The sequence below is a fragment of the Planococcus citri genome, chromosome 2, assembly GCF_950023065.1.
Source record: "Planococcus citri chromosome 2, ihPlaCitr1.1, whole genome shotgun sequence".
NCBI lineage: Eukaryota > Metazoa > Arthropoda > Insecta > Hemiptera > Pseudococcidae > Planococcus > Planococcus citri.
In genome coordinates this window covers 12,661,321-12,682,807 of record NC_088678.1, presented here as the reverse complement: position 1 = coordinate 12,682,807, position 21,487 = coordinate 12,661,321, and the positions used below count along the sequence as shown (strand labels likewise).

Sequence of the window (21,487 nt, the reverse complement as noted above, 5' to 3'; positions counted from 1 at the left end):
GTTTAATGAATTTATCCACATTTGAGCCGATTCTGGAGCGGACACCTCAAGAGTGGTTTTTTGACTAGCTTTTTTTCAAAATAAAAATTTTCAAAAATGAAAAATTTCCCGTTTGCGAGAAAATTTTCAAAATTTGCGCGAATCGCAGTATTTCGTCATGAACTAACCCCGCGAGGGCGAATTTCGCCATTTCCAGCTATTCTGGAGGCTCCAGCGCGATTTTTCAATCTCTCCAGAATTTCCAATTTGCTCCAGAAGGCGTGAATATGAAGTTGGGCAGCTAAAAATCGAGTTGTGTGTTATGCTCGAACTGTTTAATGAATTTATTCACATTTGAGCCGATTCTGGAGGGGACATCTCATGAGTGGTTTTTGGACCAGTTTTTTTTTCAAAATGAACATATTCAAAAATCAAAAATTTCTCGTTTGTAAGAAAATTTTTGAAGTTTGCGCGAATTGCTGTATTTCGTCATTAATTAACCACACGAGAGCGAATTTCGCCATATCCAGCCTTTCTTGGGCCTCCCTTTAATTTTTGGATATTTTTATTATGAAAAAAGCTGGTCAAAAACCCACTCTTGAGGTGTACCCTCCAGAATTGGCTCAAATGTGAATTAATTCATTAAACAGTTCGAGCATAACACACGACTCGATTTTTAGCTGCCCAACTTCATATTCACGCCTTCTGGAGCAAATTCAAAATCCTGGAGAAATTGAAAAATAGTGCTGGAGCCTCCAGAATGGCTGGAAATGGCGAAATTTGGATTTGGGGGGTTAATATCAGTCTTAGGACTTATTTTGGACATTTTTACTGAACAAGTACGTACTTTTTAAAAAAAAGCAAAAATCACCAAAATCGTCAATTTTGGTTTTTCAGAAATTCGCCAAAAATCGAAAAATGAACTTGGGCAGCTGAAAATTTGGATTTGGGGGTTTTAGAACATGCTCTTTCCCAAAATCGCGGTCCCGTTCAAATCGGAGGCGGACACCTCATTAAGAGGTTCCCTTGTAAGTATAGGTAAGGTAATCTCACTTTCAAGACAAAAACTCCCCCAGTTTCCCAAACTATGTCGATTCTCTCTCATAAAGCCCTTTAAAATTGCCAAAAAAAAAAAAAAAAATGATAAAAAATTGAAAAGCAGTAAGAATTTTTCGAAAATTATTAGTCAAAAAAATTTATGAATAGGTAGTGTTTTATTCGTGTAATTTTTATTTTTTATTTTTACCGATTTTGGAGTGATCTACACAAGGGAATTAATATAGTTCGAGGTTCGGAGGACCGAAATTGAAGACGTTTATTTCAAGCACAAATAATTTTTTACTCGTTTTCAATTTCTAAAATAAAATTATGAAAAATTTTGAAATTTTTGTGCTTTTTGAATATTAAAGTACAATTTTTCCTCAAAAGTCTATAATGTAGGTAGGTATTTAAAATTTTGCTACAATGTTTTGATCAGATGTATCTGTAGCCTTGAAAATCGAATTCGAAAATATAATTTTTTCGTCATTAAAAACCCATTCGAGAGTCTCTTCATTTTTTTTTTTATTTTTTTAATTTTTTTTTACAGATTATCTTATTACATTGATTTTTTTCAGAAACAATAATTGTATTATAATATTGTTAATTCTAAGGTATAAAAAAAAAACAAAAAAAAAATTCAAAAACAACTATACAGCTCCAGCTACATTTTGTTTAGGAGTACACCTCCAACCTTGAGAACTGCTACATAAATGATAATAAACACCATACAGCGATTGCCCTTTGCCAATGAAAAATTCACCATGGGACCCACTACAACGAGCTAATTTTTCAACAACATTATCATGAGGGTCAGCTGTTAGCTGCAGCGTACATTCCTGGATTCTAGCTTTGTAATCTGTTCCAGAACGGTCTATCTTCGGCGCTGCTTTATTGCATATTCTGTCAAGAGTATCTTGGCTCTGCGTAGAAAGATCCTTGCTGGAAAAATTGAAACTTAATCTCACGAATCCTAAAAAAAACCTTAGGTACATTACGTAGGTACTAAAAATTACTGTTTTTACCCTTTGAAAGCGCGATATTCATCAGGAGTTACACCGTGAACCGGATGCATTACCAGATTGATTAGAAAAACGTTCAAAAATTGTAAGAGTAAAAGTTTTATCAACATCTTATCAATCGATCGATCGATCACACGATTATACCTTGAAAATCACCATTACCGAGTGAACAATTGCTCTCTTTGAGCAATAAAAATGTTTTAATTTGCTGTTTAGGTACCTACCTACCTAGGTACCTGATTTATGTTTGTTGGTGTAGCACTGAAAGTTGAAACTGATGTTTGGCGAATGCTGGTTTTTAAAACTAATGTACTTAATCTACAACGTAAATCATGCCTTTAGACTGATTTATCGTCGATTAATAAAATATTTACTCAATTGGGTTTCATGCATCGTTTGACATATCGTCTCATACGTTTTAAAGAGCACTGAATGCATTTGGTCCCTCCGATGTTCCTCGCATCAGGACCTCAAATTTTTTGAAATTTGAAAAAAATCGCATGACAGACGCCTCTCATTACTCATAAGGTTTCTGGAAGCGCGGAGTCGGGGGGCCCGCATAAGGATCACCTGCACCCCCTTGCCGATTCTCCGGGACAACTTTTTTCTTAAAGGGGAAGTCCTAAGGAACATTTTTAGCCCTCGTCCTCAAAAAAAAAGTGGCCCTACTTACAAAATGGCGGCCATTTTGATTGACAGGTCAGCCGAAATCGCTGGTTTTGCGTTCCAACATAGGACTTCACGGAATTTTTTAAACTGTACAAAGGTAGATCGAAAGAGTAGGCAAAAATTCAACGCCTGTCAAAATCTCAAGTGCTAAAGTGCCTTTTTCGATTTTTGGTGAATTTTCAAAAATCAAATTTTGGCCACAATGTGAGAAAAAATCAAAATTTTACCAAATTGACCTAGAAAGCTGAAATTTGGGATATATCCTATTTTCGATCTGTCAAATCGATTGGAAACTGTTTCAAACCGTTTTGAACAGTTCTGGAGCCTCCAGCAAATTTTTGAAACTTGAAATTCTTACAAAATTTCATCAAATGGAGTTGGAAAGCCGAAATTCATTCTGAAAACTAATTTCAATATGCTATGAAGTCGACTGCAGGTGATTTTCAAGTCGTTTTGGAGCCTACAGCAATTTTTTGAAAATTACTGGAGCCTCCAGTAGATTTTTGAAACTTGAAATTTCTTCAAAATTTCATCAAATGGGGTTAGCAAGTCGTAATTTATTCTGCCAACTAATTTCAATACCATGTGAAGTCGACTACATGGTGGTTTCAAGTGGTTTTGAAAGTTCCAGCTACTTTTTAGAAATTTCAATTCTCCTAAAAGCGCGTTGAAACAGTCACTGGTGGCGCCAAAATTACTTGAATTCGCCTGAAATAGTCTTCAGAGGGTGTTAAAATTGAAGTGCAGAGTTAAGTAATTTCAACTTTCCATCACTATTTGATGGAATTTTGGGGAAATTTCAAATTTCTAAAATCTACTGGAGGCCTCAGTAATTTTCAAAAAATTTCTAGAGGCTCCAAAATTACTTGAACTCGCCTGAAGTCGTCTTCAGAAGGTGTTAAAATTGAAGTGCAGAGTTAATTTCAGCTTGCTAACCCCATTTGATAAAATTTTGGGGAAATTTCATTTGAAAAATCTACTAGAGGCTCCAGTAATTTTCAAAAAATCGCTGGAGCCTCCAAAACGACTTGAAAATCACCTGTAGTTGACTTCATAGCATATTAAAATTAGTTTGCAGAATGAATTTCGGCTTTCAACTCCATTTGATGAAATTTTGTAAGAATTTCAAGTTTAAAAAATCTACTAGAGGCTCCAGAACTGCTCAAAACGGTTTGAAACAGTTTCCAATCGATTTGGCAGGTCGAAAATAAGATATATCCCAAATTTCAGCTTTCTAGGTCAATTTGGGAAAATTTTGATTTTTTCTCACATTTTGGCCAAAATTTGATTTTTGAAAATTCACCAAAAATCGAAAAGAGCACTTTAGCACTTGAAATTTTGACAGGTGATAAATTTTTGCCTACTCTTTCGATCTACCTTTGTACAATTTAAAAAATCCCGTGAAAGTCCTATGTTGGAACGCAAAACCTGCGATTTCGGCTGACTTGTCAATCAAAATGGCCGCCATTTTGTAAGTAGGGCCACTTTTTTTTGAAGACGAGGGCTAGAAATGTTCCTTAGGACTTCCTCTTTGAGAAAAAAGTTGTCCCGGAGAATCGACAGGAGGGTGCAGGTGATCCTTATGCGGCCCCCCCACTTTTTTAAAAATGAAGCATGTGTTTCCAAAACGCACTAAGTCCAAAAAAATATTGATAAGAAATTCATGGTACTTAGTACAATTTGGAAACGTAGAAGTGGACCATAGCCAAGACCCTTAGACACAACATATCAAAAAATCAGCCATTTTGGGCCGCAACTTTATGCTAGATGGCCTTGCAACCTCAGAATCTTTGAAAATGGACTTAGTGCGTTTTGGAAACACATGCTTCAAATTCATTCCTTCCAATTTTCTTTATCAGCCCCTCCCCCATTTACCTACCTACTTGAAATCAAGAAAAATCGCAAACGTGTCAAATAATCCAAAATGTTAAATTTATACTTATCTACATTTTTACGTTTTCTGACTAATTTGAGGTCTCTGAGCCCAAAAATGGCGTTGATTTTGGTATCGGACTCGTATTTTACAAAATAGTCGCAATTTCTCACCGAAGCAGCGACCCACGACACAAATGGACACCAGATTTGAACTCAGCGACTTCACATTAGTCAAAAATGACTTTTTTCTCGATTTTTTTTGGAATTCAAAAAAATCCAAAAAATGCCAAAGGGGTAGGTCATGGATTTTTTGGGCAAAACAACCGAGTCGAAATTTTGACCTGGGGGGGGGGGGTTGGGACGGTGAGTTCATTTCCGGTGTCCGGACCTAATGACCTAAACCTAAACCCAAAATTGAACTGATTTTACATGGAATGACCCAGGGAGGGTATAATTCCACAAACACGAGTGAAATTTGAAAAAATATGGGTAATTACTTTTAAAAATTGCAATGTATTTTTAAATAATTTATATAAGTTATGTAATATTAAGAATTCTTTCCTTTTTTAATCTAGGTAACAGCAACTACATAACTAAGGTTACATATAGGTACCTAAGTATTTCCTATTATTTGTATTTTAAAAAAAATCACGCAACTACTACAAAACACCGGGTACATTTTGTTGAGGATCACACATCCAAGCCGAGGTTTGTGAGGACCAACCACATATATAATAATAAACCCCATATTGCGACTGCCCTTTGCCAATAAAAAAATAACCATCAGCACCCTTGCTACAGATGCATAATTTTTCAGCAACATAGTTCGATATAGATGCATACGCAAGTTGAGCATCCTGCATCCTTAGGACTTTATAAAGTCCATCAAAGCCTAATTTCTTCGCTGCGTTATTACATATTTTAGTGAGATCATCAGTGGACATTGTGGAGAGATCCTTACTAGAAAAAAAGTTACATATAATTATTTTTAGAAACCCGCCGAATTGTTTTGAAAAATGCCCAATATGTTTAAGTTTTTACCCCTTGAAAGCCTGATAATCTTTAAGAGGCAAACGACTGTGAACCGGATACATCGCCAATTGCATCAGGAAAACGTACGATGATAGGAAAATTAACAGTTTCGCGATCATTTTACCAATTTATCGATCAACGATCACACGTCACACGATTTACTCGAAAATGAAAATTGCTGCTTCTGGTTGGGAAAGTGCTCTTTAACGAAAAAAATTTGGTGATGTACTTCATCGGTAGGTATAAGTGTTTACCTGCAACTATGTACCAACACTTACCTATGTATTTTTCAGAGGAGCAAATAAGATTGGAGTTCGCCAGTTTTGTTTGTGTTTAATCGATGTAGAAATTGTGTGAACAGACTGATGCTGGTGTATTGTTTGGTGTGACTTGTTTTTTTACAATTTTTTCAGAATCAACAGGTAGGATTTCACTGTTTCCATGTTATTATGCAGTGGGATTTGTTTGTGAAATAAACTCAATCTGGGAATCTGGCAATATAGGTACCTACATAAGTATTGCGGATTTCGTGTTCGTTAAATTAATGAAGTGTTTGTATTAGTACCTACATACATACAATATTACGTACGTACTTTTTACAAAAGCTTTAGCCTACCACACAATAAAAAAAACAATTGTGTCATTCCGCAGGTAAAGGGCCCATTTGGTCGATATTGAGTTAGGGGTGGGGGGGGGGGGTAAAGTAGACCTCCGGAGCAATCATATGAGCTGGATAGAAGCCCAAAAAGTGCAAAAAAAAACTCCAAAAAAAAATCCAGAACTAAAAATTTGAAAAACTCAACTTTTGAGAAAATTGCCTTCAAAGTTTTTTTTCTGAAAAAAGCTGAAATTTCACGTAATCCGAAAACCTTCATACCTAAAATTGAAGATTATTGTTTCTGATGTCAAATATTACTACCCACCTGCAATAGGGATTTTTTTTACTCAATATTTTCATGTTTATGAGTATTTTAAGCCTGAAAAACAATGATTAATAAATTTAAATTTTGCATAAAAATTCATTACTCAGTTCAAAAGCAGAAAAAAATGATTAAATTACATTTTCTGCCAAAATTCAACTTGTAAAAATAAAAATCATGAAAAAAAATTTTCAAAAAATATTGTCCCCAGGCGGGTTTCGAACCCAGATTTCCTGCTCCGCAATCCGTTATCAGTGTCACACAGCTAACGCTGCACCAACATAAAACGTGTTTTTGAATGGTATACATGTTGCCACTGGCAACTAGGTGCAGTATAATTTGTAGGGTATTTTTTTGGAAGCGAATTTACTGCTAAAAACCAAAAACGACCAAATGGGCCCTTTATAGAAAAACTTTAGTTCCGTTTTTCTCTGCTTGGGGCGCACCTGCGGCCTTGATACTTCGACACGAGATAGTCGGATATGTTCTACATCGAAATCCATCAAAACCTCGATTTTCGATTTTTTCAACTGTTTCACTAAAAACACAATTATCTCGATAAATAAAAACGACCAAATGGGCCCTTTACCTACGGAATGACACAATTATTAAAATGAAATAAAAGAAAGTAAAATTGGAAATATTATAGTAGTTCAAATCATTCTCTAACAGAGAATCAGTATCAGTGAGTGATCATTTGCAAAAACCAAAGTAGATTTTTTTCCCACGACAATGACTGTAATGAAATTAAAAGTGATCAGCACGTTCTTGATGTTATTGTGCTTTTTTCTTTGTTCATCGGGTCTAACCGAACAGGAATTCAACGCTTTCAAAGGGTAAGATAGCCATAAGATAGCCTTTTTTTTTCCTGGGGTCCCCAGTCCCCAACCTACTGGCGGGGTGGGGCAAGTTTATTGGGAAATATGACACATGATTCTTACACATAGGTTTTTAAAACATGATACAAGCAAATACAATAAACTATACCTAATCACATAGACAATAGAACTAAGGCTACATAGAACTTAGGACTAATGACATCTTACCATAATAATAGAATGTAAGCTAAATGAAACTTAGGACTAATGACATCTTACTATATAGTAACACTACACATCTTACATATAGCAGTAATGTAGGTAATAATAAAACCTACCCATACTCACCTTTCTAGAGCTTCGTAAGAACCGTTGGGGGCGGGCTCTTCTACCCTCTTCATCCATGAAAGTGCCCCAGCCTTGGAGGCTTCTTCGCACCTGTGACGGGGCCTTCATATGGTCTCGTTGGGGGCGGGCTCTTCTGCCCTCTTGATCCTGGGAAAAGCCCCAGCCTTGGAGGCTTCTTCACCCCTGTGACGGGGCCTTCAAGGTGTCAAGGAATCAGCCTACTTAATATGGCAAGAGCCTCTCTTCTTCCCATAGCTGATGAATCACGGATCTCATGTAGTCTATGTGATCAGGATTTGAAGGAGTCAAAGGAGTCCCTGGACAGCCTTCTCTAAACCTTTCGCATACAGTAAGTACATGTTCTGCCGTCTCTTACTGGTAGCCTCATCTGTAAGTAGCATGATTCCTTCTGTTGATGCTGCACAAAAAGGATCCAAAACATCCTTTGTCGCTGAGGGCCTGAGCAACCCAGAAATCTAGATCTTCATCAATATCTAGTTGTTGCCTGTCTTGAATTGTTGGGAAGAATTTTCTCGTCCAGGTGCCGTGATCTGATGACATCCATTCTTCATTCCATTTGTTGAGGGCTATTTGCTGTATTCTGATGACTGCTGCGTCTACTTCCTCTGCTTCAAGGTACTGAGTTCTCCTTCGCGCCAACCAGGTTAGGGCTCGAGCTTCTATAGCAATCTCCAGTGGCATAGAGTCCGCAATAACTGTCTAAGCTATATAACTGGTTCCCTTATATAATCGTGCAATGTTTCTTGCCATCTGCAGGTGGAGTTTTCTCAGCTCGTCGACTACTTCTTTCAGATTAATTTTGTGTACAAACAAACTGCTACTGTAACCGATGACCGCATTTACCGTCGCCTTGTACATGATCCTTATTGCCCACACCGAATAGCCGTATGTGTTGTGGCATACTGCCGTTAGTATTGGCAGGTACTTCTTCGCCTTTTGTATGCTGCTCATTATATGCGTTTTCCACCATAGCTTATCATCAATTATAATGCCCAGATACGTGTGATTGTATTGCAAGGTTCTTGATTTCTTATTGTAGGTCTTCTTCTATCAAACAAAATGAACTCTGTTTTGCCGGCATTCAGCTGAAGGCCATTTGACTGTAGAAATTGCAAGACTGCATTTATTGCTGCGTATGTTTCTGTCTCAAATTCGTCTGCGGAATCACATGCAATCAGAAGGAAGGTGTCATCTACAAAACACTAGAATCTAAATCATTTTTTTATTTTTCTTAGCTGCCATATATTTTTGAATCAATTGCGATAATAACCTATAATCAAATCATTTTCGACAAACTTGAGAACGACGATGATATGTATTTAGCTCAGCCACAAAGCACGAATAATATTCATTTTCACCTCAAAAATTGACAGTCATTTTTGTATCTAAATCTCTAAGTTTTTTTTTATCGAATTTGAAAACGGCCATGTTGTCTGTGATTGTCTCATACCAAAATTTAATATTCAAAAATAGCGACTTTTTGCGGCCTTTTTTTCTGTACTCTCCTCCCATTTTTAACGAAAAAACTGGGTTTCCGATAAATTTGACACTTTTTTGGAAGGGTGGTGGGGCAGATGGTTGACCAACTTTCAATAGTTCCATGAGACAAAAAATGGAGCGAGGCAATAACACTCGAAAGACAAAAATTCACGATCCCTCAGAAGTGAAAAAACATAATATTTTATGTAAGAAGTCAATTTTTTTCCTCAAGATTCGAACTTTGGCTGAAGAAAAGAAAAATAATGTGCCCGAGTGAAGCCATGGCGAAAGTTTTTGTAAGTTTGAATTTTTTATGATTATACGAGGTATTCAAAATGAAAATTTAGCACTAGCACTACCATTGGATAATAATACGAGATTATATTGAAATTCAAATTCGGGTACCTAATTTGTTTCGCTAAAATTTTCAAAAACTGGCCCAAGTATTATTATTTTTTAGTTGATTTCACAGTTTCTAACAGAGTAAATTGTTTTCATTTTCACGAGTGGACATCCTTGAATTTTCTAAGTGGTTTCCACCACAATTTACATATTTCATACTTGAGGATTTTTTTTTGTAGAGGGAGAATATAAATATCGTGATACTTAGGGACAAATACTACTTAGCCTCCGTGTATTTGTCCATAACCAATTAATATTCTGACTCACACTTACATGGAACACTAAGGTATCAACTCAATGGACCATCCTAGTAACACACCTGTATACAGTTTCCTACACTACTTGGGTAAACTTTGTATTATCAGCCGTGTGAGACATCATAAGACCAGGGAAATAGATCGCGGATTATATTCACATAAATAAATAGTCAATTTAGCCACAGATATAGCTGCGTTGTATGAAAACTTAGAATTGATAACAATTACAAAGGTATATCATGTAGCTTACCGCAAGTTTTTATAAAACAAATATAAAGAAAAAGGATTAAGGAAATTTGAGGAAGAGTTGTGAATTCAGTGATTAGTATATTGAGAGTAATATGAATTCTTACCTTTGCAAAGGGTTGTTTCTGATTGTGTGCAAGGTTAATAGCTAAGTATATAATTCCAATCAGTAAAGAATATAACTATCCCTCTCTGAGAGACTCGGAAATCAACATCATTTTAAATAAGTATGATGGAAAACAATAATAAAAAAAAATGCACTTCCATGTTGTTGTGCACCCTGAGTTTCCAGCTACCTACTAGCTAATTTAATTTAATAAATTTAATTCCTTGTAATCAAAATTCCATGGAATGAAATGTAGTAAATATGAATGAGAACTAGACTTAGCCCAGTTCTAACTCTTCTAGCAATCCCGTACAAAAATGAACATGCTAATTTCGATGTGAATGTCGACCCATCCACATCCATCACTTTTGGATGCCACATGTCGATGTGAATTTCGACCCTGTGTTGAGCCAATAGTCGACACGAATACAGATCAACATCAGTGGACAATTACATCGACAATTTGCTCAACACAGGGTCGAAATTCACATTGACATGTGGCATCCAAAAGTGACGGATGTGGATGGATCAACATTCACATCGAAATTTATGTCAACCTCCTGCTTTGTATAAAATTATAAAATTGGAGTTTAAAAATTTTTAATTTTTTTTTCCAAAAATGATTTCCTCTGATGTGGCTATTGCTTGTACTGAAAACAGCATTGATGCAAAGTCCACTTCTGAAAAAGTACAGACGAAAAGTCTGTATAATCAAAAAGTTGAACAGAAATTCTTTATATCAAAGATGGTGCAATACTTTATCTAAGAGTACTGAACTAATCCATTTTCATGTCGACATGTTGATGTTAATGTTGATGTGAAATTCGACATCAACAAATACATCCACAATATCAACATCATATCATCTACAACTCCAGACTGTGGAAAAGTGAATAATTTCATCAATGCCCTAAAAAATTTCTTTTCCTCATTGAACAAGATCATATTTTTGAATGTTTACTAAACTTTTAAACACTAAAACAGAAATTTTAATTCTGAAAAATTGGTCGACATAGTTGTAGATGTAAATTTTGAGCATCAAATTTTACATCTACATGTCGAGATGGCATGTCGAGGTATCAGAAATAATGAGAAAATTTTGAAACTTTTCATTTACCTGGCTTTTGTACAGACAGATGATGATTGATCACTTTTCCATCATTATGTTGGAGAAACATTTTTTTGAGGTAGATAGACGTAAAATACCATTGAAAACGATTCAATCTTTGTGATTTTTTCTTTTCAGGGAGGACCCCACAAGATATTGCAGCAATACAGAAAAATTGAAAACATGGTGCAATAGCATAGGAGGAAAAACTGGAACCATACCCTCAGGTGAACCATTTTTAGATGGATGTCCATACTGCGCGCAAGGAAATATAAAGTTATCAAAGGAAGGTGGCGGAGATGTAACAAAACCACTAACAATAGTCGTCTGTGGATGGAAAAATCATTACTATTACTCTCTTGGCAAGGGTCAAGCTGAAGGCCATGTGATGAATTACGAATGTCACAGTTCAACCAAAATGTGCTCTTCGGTTCAAGATGTACCTTATTCGTAATTAATGGAGAACTGAAAATCAACAGAAAATTTAATGCGCAGAAAATTTAATGCAAGCCAATGCTTCTTCCATAGTAATATAAAATTTTAATTAAGATTTGAATTTGCTTAGTATCAATAAAAGGTTCGAATAAAATCATATTATGATGATTCATTTACAACTTTACATGGACCATCCCCAGCTTTCAGTTATTTCGGCCCAATCGCAGTGGTATAGCTCTTGGACTATTATTATCTACTGACTGAGCAAGTTGTCTCTTTTTTATGCCATCAAAATGTTTTAATTTGCTGGTGAATATGTTTGTTGGTGAAGCACTGAAGCTAATGTTTTGCGAATGCTGATTTTTAAAACTAATCTAGGTACCTACGTAAATCATGCCAATTCGATTTATCGTCGATTAATGAAATGTTCACTCACTTATAGGCCTTATGCATTACAATTTTCATGTGAAAAAATGTTGACCATCGTGTACCAATGTACCATAATATCGTTTCATACGTTTTAAAAAGCACTAATTGCGAATCATCAACTTATTTATTTTTTATTTGGTGCCCTCAATCGCCCCATCAGTCCCCCAATTTCTTGAAATTTGAAAAAAAAATCACATCACATGACTCATTACGTTTTGAAAGCGCTGAATCCGAATATCAACATTTTTTCGATTCGTCCCCCCCCCCAATTCTCTCCAGTTGTCAAATTTTGCATTTTTGATGACGTTTTCTGACTAATTTGAGGTCGCTGAGCCCAAAAATTATGTTCGTTTTGGCATCCGACTCGTATCTTGCGAAATAGCCGCAATTTCTTACTGGAGCATTGACCCACGACACAAATGGACACCATATTCGGACTCGGTGACCGCGAATTAGTCAAAAAGAACCTTTTACTCGATTTTCTTGGAAATCAAAAAAATCCAAAAAATTCAAAGCGTGTTATAGGTACCTATGTAGTTTATGCATTTTTTGGGGAAAAAAACTTTTGGTCTCGAATCGAGTCGAAATTTTGGCCAGGAGGGGGGGGGGAGGGGTGAGACCGCAAATTCATTTCCGGTGTCAGATTCGCACCAGAGCCCACTTTTCACTTAGAAATGGCTCATTTTTCTGTTCAAAAAAGAGGTAGAAAAAAGTTGTCAAAATTATCTAGGTAACAGCAACTATATTAACATATTACTTATTTCTTATTATTTTTCTTGAAAAAAAAAAAAAAAAAAAAAAAAATTACGCAGCTATAAAACAGCGGATATATTATGATGAGGATCACATGCCAAACCTACACCTCTAATATAAGCACATATATAATAATAAACCCCATATCTCGACTGTCCTTTGCCAATGTAAAATCGACCGTTACTCCCCACACACATGGATATTTTTTCGTTTACGAAGGAAGATTCAGCTCCATACTGAAGTTTAGCTTCCATCATATTTCTATAATACTATAAAGGAAAGTCCCCTTTTTTTGTTGCCGGTAAACTCGAAACTTGCCGAACCAAAAATTCTGAATTTTCATGCATACGAACGCCTGTAAGCTGGAGAGTGTTTATGGCAAAAAAAAATTTTAAAAAGTTTAAAAGGACAATTGTTATAAAGCTTCAAAGTTGAAAAAAATGACGACTTTTTTGGACTTTGCGGAGGTGAAACCAGTTTGCGGAGAGACGAGGTAAAATTTCGTTGCAAAGCGAGTGTATTACGTTGCATTGAGGGTAGGTGCTGGAAGTGGGGTAGTTCTAAGTGTAGTAGGAGTCTATCAGGTTTGTGAAATCAGCAGTTCGGAACAGTGTTGCCAGGTTTTTGAGGTGTTAAAACCCCAATTTATGCGACGGGACCGCGATTTTTGGAAAGAGCATGTTCTAAAACCCCCAAATCCAAATTTTCAGCTGTCCAAGTTCATTTTTCGAATTTTGGCAATTTTTTGAAAATTCAAAATTGATTGTTTTTGGCAATTTATGCTTTTTTTAAAAAAGTACGTACTTGACCAATAAAAATGGTCAAAATAAGTCCCAAAACTAATATTAATTCCCCAAATCCAAATTTCACCATTTGCAGCCATTCTGGAGCCTCCAGCGATATTTTTCAATTTCTCCAGAATTTTGAATTTGCTCCAGAAATCGTGAATATGAAATTGGACAGTTAAAAATCGAGTTGTGTGTTATACTGGATCTGTTTAACGACTTTATCCACATTTTTGAGTTGGTTTTGGGGCGGACACCAGAGTGGTTTTTTTTACCAGCTTTTTTCAAATAGGTATAGAAAATCTAAAAAAATCAAAAGTTTGCGAGGAAATTTTTGAAATTTGCGCGAATCGCTGTATTTTGTCCACAACTAACCTCCCGAGACCGAATTCCACCATTTCCCACCGATCTGGAGGCTCCAGCGCGATTTTCATATTTCTCCAGAATTTTGAATTTGCTCCAGAAGCCGTGAATATGCAATTGGGCAACTTTTTATCACCTTTACTTTTATTCTTTATTATAAAATTTTACATTGCATTTTATCCTCTCCACTTGGGGATACAACTTTGAACTTGAATAACTTGAACGAAAAAAGCTGCAAAGCAACCCTCAGTAAATCACTTTTTCAACACTCATGTCACTCACGTCTGACTCACTGAAAAGTGGAAATTTTTAATAAACTCAATTCTAAACTGATTCATACAAAATTCATAAGCGTTACTTCAAAAAACAGCTGAATACTTCGATAGGAAATTTTATAACCTTTAATTTTATTCCTTATTGGGCTCAAACTACCTAAATGATTCACGACGTGTCAAATTTTATGTAGGTATAGGTTAAAGATACAGTCGGCCCCGCTTATTATGGTCGCATTTGTCCGAGGCAAATTGATTTTATTAAGCGGGTGATCTTATAAAGCGAACTTTTGAAAAAACACAATTTTCACATTAAAAAATTTACTACAACTTCACAATGTACTTGCTACTAAAAAGATGGATTAAAATTACGATAGGTACTCCCAAATTTGCGATTTAGGTACATAACATATCTATTTTTTTTAAATTTTCAAATGTTTAGACCTTTTTCCCTTTATCATCACTTGAGAGAAAGTTGTTAGAAATCAAAATTTAAAAATAAGAGAATAATAAGTGAAAAATTCCAAAAATTTTGTTTTAAAGTATGAAAAAACAAGCCATTTCCCCAAAAATACCTCAATATTTTCACAAAATGATTCTGCTAAGCCGGGAGTTTGATTACATTAAACGAGTGATTTTCTGTGTAATTAGGTACAAAAAATCGGGACCAAGCCATTTGATTGCATTAAACGTGTGATTTTATTAAGCGGATCCTGTAAGCGGATCCATAATAAGCGAGGTCGACTGTACATACTTGAATTTTCAATTTTTTAGTCTGGAAACTGTTCTAATAGTTCACACGTTCAGAGATGAAACTTGAGGAATGGAGTATTTTTATGAACTACTGAAGTGGGGATGGTCAACTGTTGAAATAACAGAAAGGTCATTTTTTTGGAGTGGTATATTTTATTCCTCAGGTATAAAATTTTACATAAGTAAGTCCACTAAATTTTGAATTCGATTTTTAAAAAAAAAATTCAAAAAGAGCAGACTTCAAAGAACAATAATTTGGCCTGTGTCTGAAAAATGCCACTATCCAAAAATCACTGATAATGAAAATGAAAAAAATAAAGAAAAAGAGTACCTAATTCATCAATAGGTAAGTTGAAAATTACAGAGAGGCCATTTTTTTTGGAGGGGCATTACAGGCACTACCTACATCAAGTGGAATGTGAAATGAGATGATTACCAAACAATTTTTTATTCATTCATATGTAAATAAACAAAAACAGCTCTAGATCTCTCCAATAAAAATTTCAAACTTTGAAGAATGAAAATGAAAAAAAGAATTAAAAGCGGATAATTGACCAATTTTATCATTTTTAGCAATTTTTTTTTTCAAAAATTATGTCTATTCCGGGATGAGTACCGACTTTGGAAAAAGGCCAGGGGAGTAAAATTTTTGATATTTCGCAAGTTTTTGAGCTCAAACTAACTAGATGATTCACAATGTGTCAAATTTTGTAGGTAGGTTACAGTGAATTTTAAATTTTTCAGCCTGGAAACTGTTCTAATAGTTCAGACGTTCAGAAATAAAACTTGAGGAATGGAGTACTTTCAGGAACTATAGCTGACCCCTGAAGTGGAGAGGGTCAAAGGTTCAAATTACAGAAAGGTCTTTTTTTGGAGAGGCATTAATGTCATTAACCACATTAGGTGAAATACGACGACAATTACCAAACAATTTTTTATTTGCTCATAAATGAATTTAAAAAAACGCAGCTCCATCTTTCCACTCCACCCGTCCGAAGGACGGGTATTTTCTGCTTGTGCTTTATAATCTGATCCAACAAGATTTAGTTTCTTCGCTGCGACATTACATATTCTATTGACATCGCCAATAGGCAATGTGGAGAGATCCTTGCTAAAAAAAAATTTCAACTATTTAGGAACCTGCTGAATTGCTTTGAAAAATACCCAATATGTTTATGTAGGTTTTTACCCTTTGAAAGCCTGGTAATCTTTAAGAGGCAAACGACTGTGAACTGGATACATCGCCAATTGCATTAGGAAAACGTAGGATGATAGGAAAATTAAAACTTTCGCCAACATTTTATCAATTTGTCGATCAACGATCACACGTCACACGATTTACTCGAAAATGAAAATTACCTACTGTTTCTGGTTGGGAAAGTGCTCTTCAATGAAAAAAAAAAAATAATTGTGATGTTTACTTCATCAGTAGGTACACCAACACTTATGTACTTTTCTGTAGAGCAAATAAGATGGGAGTTTACTAGTTTTGTTTTTGTTTAATCGATGTAGAAATTGTGTGAACAGAGACTGATGCTGGTGTGTTGTGTATTTAATTAATAGGTAGGTAGGTAGGTAGGTAGGTAGGATTTCATTGTTTTCATGTTATTATGCGTCAGAATTTTTTTTTTGAAATAAGTAAGTATACTTGATTGGCTGTTAAATGTTTGTGTTTTTCGTAAATAGTTTGCACTTTTGGAAAGCAAGGGTTCCCAAACCTGTTGGTAAATTTTTTAGGCAAAGAAACATTTGGTCGCGAATCGAATCAAAATTTTGACCAGGGGGATTTTTTTGGGACGGCGAATCCATTTCCGGGGCCAGATTCCAACAAGAACGCACCCTTATTCCTTCAGAAATGGCCCATTTTTGAGCTCAAAAATAAGGTGACGAAAAGTTGTCAAATTTTCAACTTTTAGTGACGTTTTCCGACTAATTTGAGTTCGCTGAGCCCTAAAATTAGTCAAAAACGACATTTTACTCGATTTTTTTGGAAATCAAAAAAATACAAATGGGTTAGTTCATGCATTTTTATGGGCAAAAAAACTTTTGGTCGCGAATCGAGTTGAAATATTGGTCAGTTTTTTTTTTTAGAGCTCGTAGAAAGAAGTTTGGGGGGGCCTTCATCCAGCAGTGGATTGAGAAAAGGGGCTGAAAAGAAAAAGAAAGAAAAGAAGAATTCAGAATCAAAGGCAAATTCTGACAATTGAATTTGAAATTTTGTAAATTTGAAGATAATGGAAATTCTTAAAAAATATATGACAAACAAATGCAAGCAGTTACAAAGGACCGGCTATATTTCTTATAGGATTACAATCACATGAAGTACTCGGAATCGCATTTGACGGAGGACCATTAGAACTGGTAATCGTACACGAATAACAATAAATGTCGAATTCTGTTTGCCCTTTGCCAATAAAAAATTCATCATAGACTCCTACTCTCTAAATTTGAAACAGTCAATTTCACTGCTTAGCAGTCACGACATTTTGCCTTTTTAAAGCAGTAGTTTTTTTTACTGCAAAACAGTGAAAAATTACTGAATTGGTCAGTAAAAAATCATTTTGACTGACCAATTCAGTAATTTTTCACTGTTTTGCAGTAAAAAAAACTACTGCTTTAAAAAGGCAAAATGTCGTGACTGCTAAGCAGTGAAATTTGACTGCTTTAAATTTAGAGAGTAAACACTGGACCAAATTTTCTGTTCCAACTCCATTTCCAAATTGAATTGTACATACCACATCTTTATGAAAAATTGCGTCGTAAAGTGTTCCTGAATACTGTATCTTTGGCGCTACATTCTCGCAAATTTTGGTCACATCATCGATATTCATCGATAAAAGATCTTTACTGAAAAGATTAATAAAAATAGTGTCACTTTAGGTAATATAATTATACTATTTGAAAATTCATGATTGACTCGTCTTACATTACTCACCCCTTGAAATTATAGTAGTCTTGAAGAGTTACACTGTGAACTGGATGCATCAACCATTCGATTATGAAAACGCAGAAACATACCACAATTTTCACATACATTTTCATGTAGGTTTATCACAATTTACTTGATAAATGTTGAGTGAAGTGAAAGTGAAATCAAGCATGGACTGAGTGCGCATGTAATTGTAGGGTTTCTTTTATGAAAAAAACTATCTGTGCAATCACCTACCCTACCCACTCAGGCAATGTTGAATTCATGAGCAGTTGATGGGTTAGCTAGTAAAGCAAATAAGATAATGGATGTTCGCGACTGTCCTTTTATTTATTTATTGATGATTTATATGCTCATGAATTGTTTTAATGTGACGTGATTTTGGTAATTTTTCATCTGACTATGTAACTTGTTTACTGAAAATAGTATTTGCTGAATGACATATTTAATTTAGGTATCCACTAGACAGACAAGCAATAGCAAACAGGATGGTCTGGAGTTTGGCTAAGCTGCAAATGGAGAGCATGTAGCATACATGTATTTGGCGATCATACACAAGTGTATCATGATCAAGACCTACATTCTACCACAGATCCCACCAGAACGAGCTGGTTTTGTACTATGAAGAGGCACAAGAGAGCAAATCTGAAATGTGGGCCAAGTTATTGAAAAAGCAAGAGAATTCAACAGGCTAGTGCATATGTGCTTCATTGATTATGAGAAGGCATTAGACAATGTCAAGTGGAAGATCCTGCGACAAAACCTCAAAAAGCTCAGAGTTCAAGCGCACCTTGTCAGTCTCACGAAGAGTTTTATACCAGGATAATGTGGTGTAGGTGAGAGTAGAAGGAGAGCTCACCAATCATTTCCATACAGCAAAAGGAGTGAGACAAGGGTGCATACTCAGTCCAATTCTCTTCAATGCATATGAAGAATGAGTAATGAGAACAGCCCTAGACGATTGGGAAAAAGGAGTTCACAATTGGAGGAAAGAAAACATCTAACCTACAGTATGCAGCTGACACCACCTTGCATGCAGAGACAGCAGATGAGCTGAGGGAAATGCTCCAGAAGCTTGAAAAAGCCAGCAACGAGACGGGTCTGAAGGTCAACACAGGAAAAATGAAAATGATAATCAAATCAATGGACAGCGCAAGAACAGACCTGCAATTTTGGAGATTGATGGCATAGAGGTAGTACAGGACTTTGTGTATACCTTGGATCATTGATAATGAATCAGGGAGGCTCAGCTGGAGAAATCAGGAGAAGGTTAGCCATAGTAAAGGCAGCAGTTGGAAAGTTCAATTGGATCTGGAAAAGTTGTGACTTCAAAAAGGTCACAAAACTCAGAGTTGTAAAAACGCTATAGTCTTCTCCATCTTCTTGTATGCATCAGGATGCTGGACAATATGCCAGGCAGATCAAGACAAAATCGATGCATTTGAAATATACTGCTATAAGCACATGCTGAATTGCTGAGGATATCAATTATCATTTGTCCAGAAAAGAACAAACACATCAATACTCAAATAACTGGGTAAATGATACCTGAGGTGAGGATCATTTGGGCTACAAAGAGACACAAATGAAATGCAATTTTTGATTACCTATTGGCGAATTTTTCAGGAAGTTAATTTTCATTCATCTCCATTAGGAATCTCTGTTCTCCCCACTATTGTTATAAAAATGAAAATAAAATGCAAGCAGTTACACAGCACCGTCTATATTATGTAAAGGATTACATTCACAAGGAGAGTTAATCGCACACGAATGATCATACTCGTAAACGCCGAATTCCGATTGCCCTTTGCCAATATAAAATCTACCATGGCTACCTGAACATTGAACCAATTTTTCTGTTGCAGTTTCATCTCCAAAGTGAATTATACATCCCTCTTGTTCGATACTTGCTTTATAATCTGATTCTTGTAATTTTGGTCAGATCGTCAATATTCATTGATAAAAGATCTTTACTGAAAAAAAATCAATAAAAATAGTATCACTTTTAGGTATAGGTACACTAGTAAGTATTTGAAAATTCCTGATTGGCTCATCTTTTTTTGCTCGCAAAATCTCGTGGTTTTTTAAAACTCACCCCTTGAAATTATGGTACTCTTGAAGAGTTACACTGCCAACTGGATGCATTACACATTCGATTAAGAAAACGCAGAAACACACTAAAATTTTCCCATACATTCTCATCTAAGTTTACCTCGATTGATTTGATAAACGCGTTGATCGAGTGAAATCAACTATAGGGACTGATTGGGCAAGTTTTCTTTTATGAAAAAAAAACTACCTACGCAATTACCTATACTTACTCAGGCAATGTTGAATTTATGAGCAGGTGTTGTGTGGTATAGCTAGTAAAACAAATAAGATGAATGTTCGCGATTGTCCTTTTATTTATTCACTGATGATTTATGCTTTTGAATTATTGCTTTAATGTGACGTGATTTTTGTAACTTGCTCCAACGATGATGCTGTACCCATTCGAGAGCCCTCCCTCCCCCTTCTGAAACGGGTAGGGTCGAAAAATTAATAATTTACACTCACGAAGTCGTGATCATTGACAATTTGGTATTTTTTAAACTGCTGCACATTAATCCTGCTCTCAACACAAGATGAAGATGCTTCCAATAAGCTCCTTCGAATTTAACTTCGAAATTCTAATTAACACGAATACCTTTCTAATTGGCGAAATGCTGTCAAAACGATTACCTCGTACTTTTACCCAAACGTTGATTAAGTTATCTTCCAGGAACATCTTATAAATTGCTCCTACATAACTTCATTTTACCTCAAGTTACACATCCGCGAAACAGTTTAGGTACCTAACCAAATATCTGGTTATGAAATGTGCCATTTTTAATCATCCCTGTTACCCTCGAGCAATAAAATTAGGCAAACTATTACCCCCTTTAGACGCGTGGGATGTATTCTGTTCTGTGTTGCCTACATCGAGTCATAAACGGCGCAACACGTTAAATAGGTGCCTACGTTTGATTAATGAGATTTTTTCTCGCGTTTTCTCTCGAGAATTCACCCAATGTGTACGGTAGGTACGTTTTTATAGGCGTAAACGCGATGAGGTGAAGTGAATTTTCTACTCTCTTTGTATTCGTATTGATCAACAAGTGTGTTGCGTGACACACCAATTTTAACGAGGAAAAAAACAGCAAATGTGTAAGTTCCTTTGTGAAACAACTTGCTGAATGCTCGATTGTAATACGATATTAAGTATGTTCTTTATTTCAAAGAAGAGGGATTTTGGCAAAACAAACAAAAATTCACTCGTATAAAAAGTTTTTTTTTTCAACAAACAACTGGGTATTAATTTTTTTTCTCGAAGAAATGAAAATTTTGGGTGAAATGAGAGCTATACGAAGACCTTGGCCTCTTCTCCTAGCTCCTACACACGCTTTAATGTGTTTTTCAATTAAGTAAA

At 35.6% G+C, this 21,487-nt stretch overlaps 3 long non-coding RNA genes across 3 annotated transcripts; all 3 read right to left on the bottom strand.

The window, feature by feature from the left end:
* Positions 1-1,529: 1,529 nt before the first annotated feature.
* Positions 1,530-2,649, bottom strand: LOC135834715 (uncharacterized). Its single transcript, XR_010556741.1, has 2 exons — positions 2,043-2,649; positions 1,530-1,959 (listed from the first exon to the last, which is right to left on the bottom strand). It is a non-coding gene; the product is annotated as an uncharacterized LOC135834715 (long non-coding RNA).
* Positions 2,650-7,376: 4,727 nt separating this feature from the next.
* On the bottom strand, positions 7,377-18,283 carry LOC135834713 (uncharacterized). The gene is made up of 3 exons (XR_010556740.1): positions 18,046-18,283; positions 17,846-17,957; positions 7,377-8,878 (listed from the first exon to the last, which is right to left on the bottom strand). It is a non-coding gene; the product is annotated as an uncharacterized LOC135834713 (long non-coding RNA).
* Positions 18,284-19,746: 1,463 nt separating this feature from the next.
* On the bottom strand, positions 19,747-20,329 carry LOC135833617 (uncharacterized). Its single transcript, XR_010556500.1, has 2 exons — positions 20,135-20,329; positions 19,747-20,012 (listed from the first exon to the last, which is right to left on the bottom strand). It is a non-coding gene; the product is annotated as an uncharacterized LOC135833617 (long non-coding RNA).
* Between the last annotated feature and the right edge of the window lie 1,158 nt (positions 20,330-21,487).